The following is a 6,579-nucleotide window of genomic DNA, read 5'->3' as shown; positions in this document are numbered from 1 at the left end:
GTTCAACTTGCGGTCAATAATTTGGTCAGATGGGCCGATACGAATGGGTTTAAATTTTCTCCCGAAAAAACAGCTTGTGTCAACTTTTCTCGTCGACGTGGTGCTCTTCAGGAACCGTCTTTGAACATGTATGGTTCTCCTATTGTTGTAAAAAATGAGCACAAGTTTTTGGGCCTTGTGTTCGATTCCAAGTTGACTTTCGTTCCACACATTAAGAGATTAAAACTCAAGTGCTTTAAATCTCTAAACATCCTTAAGGTCTTGTCACATGCATCATGGGGCTCTGACCGACTGTGTCTGCTGCGTATCTATCACTCAGTCATTCGCTCCCAGCTTGATTATGGTTGTATTGTCTATAACTCTGCTCGGGCATCAGTTCTAAAGATGTTAGATCCTATTCACCATCAAGGACTGCGACTGGCTACTGGTGCATTTCGTACCTCCCCAGTGCTTAGCCTTTACGCGGAAGCAAATGAATTGTCCCTTGAGTATAGAAGGTTTTCCCTGGGTTTTATGTACTCTGTCAGGGTTCGCCCGTGCGCGGAGCACCTTGTTCGAGATAATATTGAGACGATCAAGTTCCAACGCACATTTGAAAACAAACCTTCCACAGTCCCCCCTTTATCTATGAGGAATAATACCCAGTTAAAAATAACCATTGGGTCCAATTAGTTATTGACAATTAGAACCAATGGGGAATCCTATCTGTGATTTCGGACTCCTAGTTAGAAAAAGTCAATTGGTTCCAATTAGTTGTCGACAATTAGAACCAATGGGGAATCCTATCTGTGATTTCGGACTCCTAGTTAGAAAAAGTCACTTGGTTCTAATTAGGTATCGACAATTAGAACCAATGGGGAATCCTATCTGTGATTTCGGACTCCTAGTTAGAAAAAGTCGATTGGTTTCAATTGTCGAAATCTAATTGAACATCACCAGTTCGAACCAGTTCGGCATTGTCAATAGGATGCAACCAATTGGAAAAAACCTATTTCTGTTTTCGGACTCCCAATAGGAAAAAAGCAATTGGTCCAACTGTTCAAATCATATTGACAAATACGAATTGGGACAACCATCAGTGTTTGGATATCCCAAACTAGAAAAAGTTGCAACGAGATCTAAAGGTAGATAATCACACAGTCTTTATTTAACTTATTAGAAATGATTTCTTGCTTCTAGGCATCGTCGTTTTCTTCCAGGATAGCAGCTGCAGCTTCCCTAAAATAAAGGATAAATATGCATTAAATGACCTTATGGGATTATAAATGTTTAAATCAAGCTTAGAAACATACTAAACTTTTTTTTTTTTCGCTGCAAAGAAATTAGTTGCTGTGGTATAAACCTGCAGGCCTTGCATTAAAAGGCAAACATCCCTGGGTGACTGAAACACTCTGGTCAAAATTAGGAGATGAAGCTTTTGCCGAGACTGGGCTAAATTTGCACTGGGATGGTCTAAAACTACTAAGTTTCCTATGAGCCTGTGAGACATAATCTCTGCTATAAGGAGAAGAAACAGCCAATTCAAAGGCATCTCTGTAAAGCTGGCCAGTGCACCTGAAATATGCTTAAAGTGTGCAGGGGTGAAAAAATAAGTGTCTTTCATATCTCGAAAAGAAATCATGCATTGCAGGCTGTGTTCCAAATCTTACTCGAATGGATCAGAGGCAACGCAAGACGCGGGTAGGTTTTTGAACTTACCCTGAGTGAGACAGAGTAAATTTTGAAACATAGCTGCAAATAGTCCGCCGGATGAGATGCAAAATTTTCGGCACCTACTGTTATTTTATTACAAGTCATCAACTTCCAGAAGTAATGACCCGACATCACCGACCGACCGACCCCCCCACCCCACTTATCGAAAATAACCCCCGAAATTGCTTATTTTTGAATCCCAAAGCTTCAATTTTTGAAACTGTGCCCAGTCAGTGTTTTCAGCAATTCATAGTTCAGTTTTGAGATGCTTAAAATGCACTTAACTTTCCTCGCGGATACCCAACAACTTCCGAACTGATAGCTGCCCGGAAAATTTTCTTCTCTAAAGCTATATATTCACGCTCGCATCGTTCACTGAAGGTCAAACAACGAGTTTCTCAGCAGATCTAACAATCCGAAATCCCAAAACTGCAGTGCAGCAAGGACAAAGAAAATTTCTTACCTTGCTCCCATAAACGTTTGTTGCCACTCATTCGCGCTCTAACAAGCTGGCAGGTCAAATGAAGTAATTATCACCGCACCATTGAGCACTCTGCAGCAGTAAAACACAATAGAACTTTCTTGAATCATTGCCATAACCATGCTACGAATGCCGTACACGCCATCGGCGCCATGTGCTTCATGCTTCCTCCGTCCTCGAGGCGCCATCTTTGCCGCCCAGTGTACACCGACGCTGACGGCAATTGCGACTAATTCTAGAAAGAAATTTCTTTTTTTTTTTCGTTTTTTTTTATTAAATAGCGTACGAATTTTTTTTCCTCTTTCAAATTGTGATGTTGAAAAAAATTTTTGCAACGCAATACTGAAAAAAAAAAAATAATTGCGATCTTTGGAAACTTTGTGGTGAGCAAAGAGATAATTGCAAGTTCTGTCCCAGTGCCAATTGAATTTTATTGTTCCCAATCGGAGATCAGTAAAATTCAATTGGAAACATTGAAAACATAAAGTTGGAAACATTGAATCCAATCAGAGTGACCAATTAGGTGACCCAGTGCCAAATGAATTTTATTGATCCTAATTGGGATAACCAGTTGGAAACACTGAATCCAATTGAGTGACCAATTAGGTGGCCCAGTGCCAACTGAATTTTACCAGTTGGAAACATTGAATCCAATTAGAGTGACCAATTTGGTGGCTGAGTGCCAATTGAATTTAGTTGGTACTAATTGGGGTAACCAGTTGGAAACATTGAATTCAATTAGAGTGACCAATTAGGTGGCCCAGTGCCAGTTGAATTTTGTTGTTCCTAGTTGGTGTAACCAATTGGAAACATTGAAACTAATTAGAATGACCAGTTGGATGACCCAGAACCAATTGAATTCCATTGACTCCAGTTGGTTCCAATTGAATATCCTAGATGGAGTCAATGGTTATTTTTAACTGGGTACTGCAGCACAATCCGTTGGGATGGATGCAAAGCCTCAGTTGGTCCAATACCCTCCGGATATAGCTCCGTGGAACAACTGCCAGATACATTGCGACCTTACACTGACCGAGTATAACAAAAAGAATGTTCCACAGGAAGTCATAAGGCAGAACTTCTTTGAGCTTCAGACCAAATATCACGAGTATGCCGGTTTTTATATAGACGGGACAAAAAAAGACTCCATAGTAGGCTGTGCTATGGTGGGACCATCGGTAAATCAGGTGAAGAGAATAAATTCAAAAGCCTCTATACTAACAGCAGAGCTTTATGGTTTGTTGTTAGCCATTGATTACATAATCAAAAAACGCCTTTCTCACGCTGTAATCTACACCGACTCTTTAAGCTCTCTGAAGGCTGTCGCATCAATGAACCATGTAAAAAACCCACTGGTCTCCGAGTTAAAGTACAAGATAATCCTGGCTGCAACGAAAAATGTTGACATAGTCTTATGCTGGGTTCCTAGCCATGTTGGCATTCCTGGAAATGAAGCAGCTGATAGTGCAGCCAGTTCTGCTAATGATAGAGAAATTGACACACACCAAATACCCTACAAAGATTACCACAATTATCTGAAACGTTGCATCAAAGCAAAGTGGCAGCTGCAGTGGAACGGCGAAACCGGCTACAAACTACATGCAATCAAACCTCTTCTAGGCGAGTGGGAGAGCGCCCGACATCGGGAGCGCTTTTATGAAGTCGTACTGTGTAGGCTACGAATCGGTCATACTCGTCTTACGCATGGACACCTCTTGAGCGGGGAGGATGCCCCTGAATGTGTGCACTGCAACCTACCTCTAAGTATTATGCACATACTCATTGAATGCCCTATGTATGACCAATGCCGGTATAAACACTACTCACTGCTTTATAAAGAACACATTCCACTACACCTTGCCCTACTACTAGGTGACGAACCGCTCATTCCATATAGTTGTTTTTAATTTCCTCACAGATATCGGCCTTCTACACCGACTGTGATTTTGCTTTCTATCCTAAACTTATTGTCATATTGTTTACACTTATACACATTCATGTTCATGGTTTTATCATATATTTCGCTACTATAGCTCTTTCCTCTTCTTAAACCCGAATCGCAATAGTCTAAGCTTGGCGCAATATAGCCTTAGTTGCTGATGCGCCATAAACCCCCAATCAATCAATCAATCAATAAGTATGGGATAGAAATATCATCTTTTCTACTTGTTTTAACGTAATTCCAGAACACATTGGGATTTCGCTTAAGATCATCGTTTAGCCGGGAGAAAAATAACTTCTTTGCTTTTCTTATAGATAACTTTAATGTGTAATTAATTTCCTTTAGCCTTTGCAGGTTTATTGGACAGCCATCTCTGGAAACCCTTCTATATGCACACCGCGCTCTTCTTACGAGTTTACGAATTTCAATATTAAACCATGGTTTTTGTTTTCGTTTTTGTTGAATAATCCTCGATGGTACAAAAGTGTCGATTAAGTTTGTTATTTTATTACGAAAGATGCTCCACAGATCTTCTAGACAGTGCGATTCTGCTAAGCATAAAAAGGTTGAAAAATAGCTGTCCAATTCAGTGCCGATGGCGTCAAAGTTTCCTCTCTCATACATGAATACCTTGCGTGGAAGTTGTGCCCTCTCGGGTGCTCCAGATACATTTAGCGTTGCAACAACCACACTATGGTCACTTATTCCAGGATACACCCCGACCTGAGCTACAATATTAGGGTCATTACATAAGACCAAGTCTAGAATGGCGTTCAACCTCGTCGGCTGCTGCACATATTGATTGAAGCCGAAAGTGCCCAATACCTCTGTAAACACAGTGTTAACGCGTGATTTAACAATACATTCTGTTGTTCCAGTAGACCAGTTAAAATCTGGCAGATTAAAATCACCACCTAAAAAAACACTGTCAGGAATCATTGATAACATGTCACAGAGCAAACAAATTGAAGTTTCACTGTTATCAGGGGGGCGGTAGAAGGTCCCGAACACGAGAGCAGTTCCCCTTGGGAAAAAGACCCGACACCAGACAGACTCGGTAGCATTTTCGAAAACCAGTTCATGACTAGTCCATCCATTAGAAATTAGTAGAAAAACTCCCCCACCGTGCCGATGTCTGTCTTTGCGATAAACTGTAAAACCCGCCGGAAATACTTCAGCGTCACTAACAGTATCATCTAACCAAGACTCCGTCCCCATAACAACTTCAGGTTTAAAGGGGCCCTGCAATCATATTTAAGCGTCTATCTTTTTTGCGGTTTCCACGTCTCTTGGGGTTGGGGCAAGCCAGCGGGCACGGAGAGAGTAACTAAATATCAGTGCGTCATATTTTAACCAGACAACGCGGAAACCTCCTCCACCGACGAGGGCGACCCGCGGTACCGAAAGCGCGCAAAATGTGACGTTTTTGGTCCTGGGCTTGCCACTGGTCAAAGCCGCTAAGAGCTTTTTTTTAGTCGAGATACAAAATATAAGTGTCGCGAACCGTTTCAATTATGTACGAAAGTAGTTTTTGTTCACTATTTTAGATCAGAAAAGAAATAAATGCAGTTTAGAAAGTACGGAAACGAGAAATGCCCCGTCGACATACCCGCCACCAAGCGGCGGAAAAAAACGGCGCATACTAGAAAAGGCTAGTGGGATGCGGCTACGACAAACGAGGAGCGTAGAAAGGTCCCGGATGTACGCGGCGGCGCTGTGGTCGTTTACCGGCTCAAGAATCCGACCGGTTCCGAGCGTTCCGAAGGCCTTCGGCGCGGGCCCTGCTGGCGATTTGGCCATTTGGCGGTGCGTCAGCGCGAAGTGGCTCCCGTTCTGAACTGATCTTTACACCGTGTTTGCTGTCGTTTGTGGCCAATGAAATGTTATGCTGAATTAGTGTTTAGTCGCGCTGCAAATGCAATGCTAGCTGCCCTGGCCACCCGCTTCATACAGCCTATCCAACACGTGCTTTAGTGGCGCCCTCTCGAGCCGTCGACACGGAGTGCGGCAGCCGTGTGCGCTCGATGAGCTCACTACTCCTCCTCTAGTTCAAGGCCACTCAAGCCAGGACCTACGACGTCATGAAGGAGGTTATTTTTTGCTTGTTTTTGTAATTCTAATTTGCCTATAGGGTGATTTCAGATAAGATCGACCAAAGGATGGCTAGTCGACCTTTTCAAATCAACTGATGTTTTTATATGTTATTGTCTAGTGTCTGGTATGAACGAATCCAAACTTAGTTTTGACTAGAAAAAATACTTGGGGACAGGAAATATTGTAAGGCATGAGGTGGTGGACAGTTGCATTAACGCGCACTGATGGAGGGGGCCCGTTTGAGAGTGAATAACTAAAGCGATAACGTTAGGACAACTCTAATACGTTTTAGGCGCAAACTATGGGTATAGCTTGCTTGTAATATAAAGTAATCATATTTATTTAAAATTTATTTATTTTTCTAAAAATT

General features: G+C 42.1%; 1 long non-coding RNA gene across 1 annotated transcript; it reads right to left on the bottom strand.

Moving 5' to 3' along the window:
- Window positions 1-1,125: 1,125 nt before the first annotated feature.
- Window positions 1,126-2,360, bottom strand: LOC120839995. The gene is made up of 2 exons (XR_005715440.3): window positions 2,156-2,360; window positions 1,126-1,218 (listed from the first exon to the last, which is right to left on the bottom strand). It is a non-coding gene; the product is annotated as an uncharacterized LOC120839995 (long non-coding RNA).
- Between the last annotated feature and the right edge of the window lie 4,219 nt (window positions 2,361-6,579).

Source organism: Ixodes scapularis, unplaced genomic scaffold, assembly GCF_016920785.2.
Source record: "Ixodes scapularis isolate PalLabHiFi unplaced genomic scaffold, ASM1692078v2 PGA_scaffold4__175_contigs__length_147842914, whole genome shotgun sequence".
Taxonomy (NCBI): domain Eukaryota; kingdom Metazoa; phylum Arthropoda; class Arachnida; order Ixodida; family Ixodidae; genus Ixodes; species Ixodes scapularis.
This window is presented reverse-complemented; position numbering and strand designations above follow the sequence as displayed.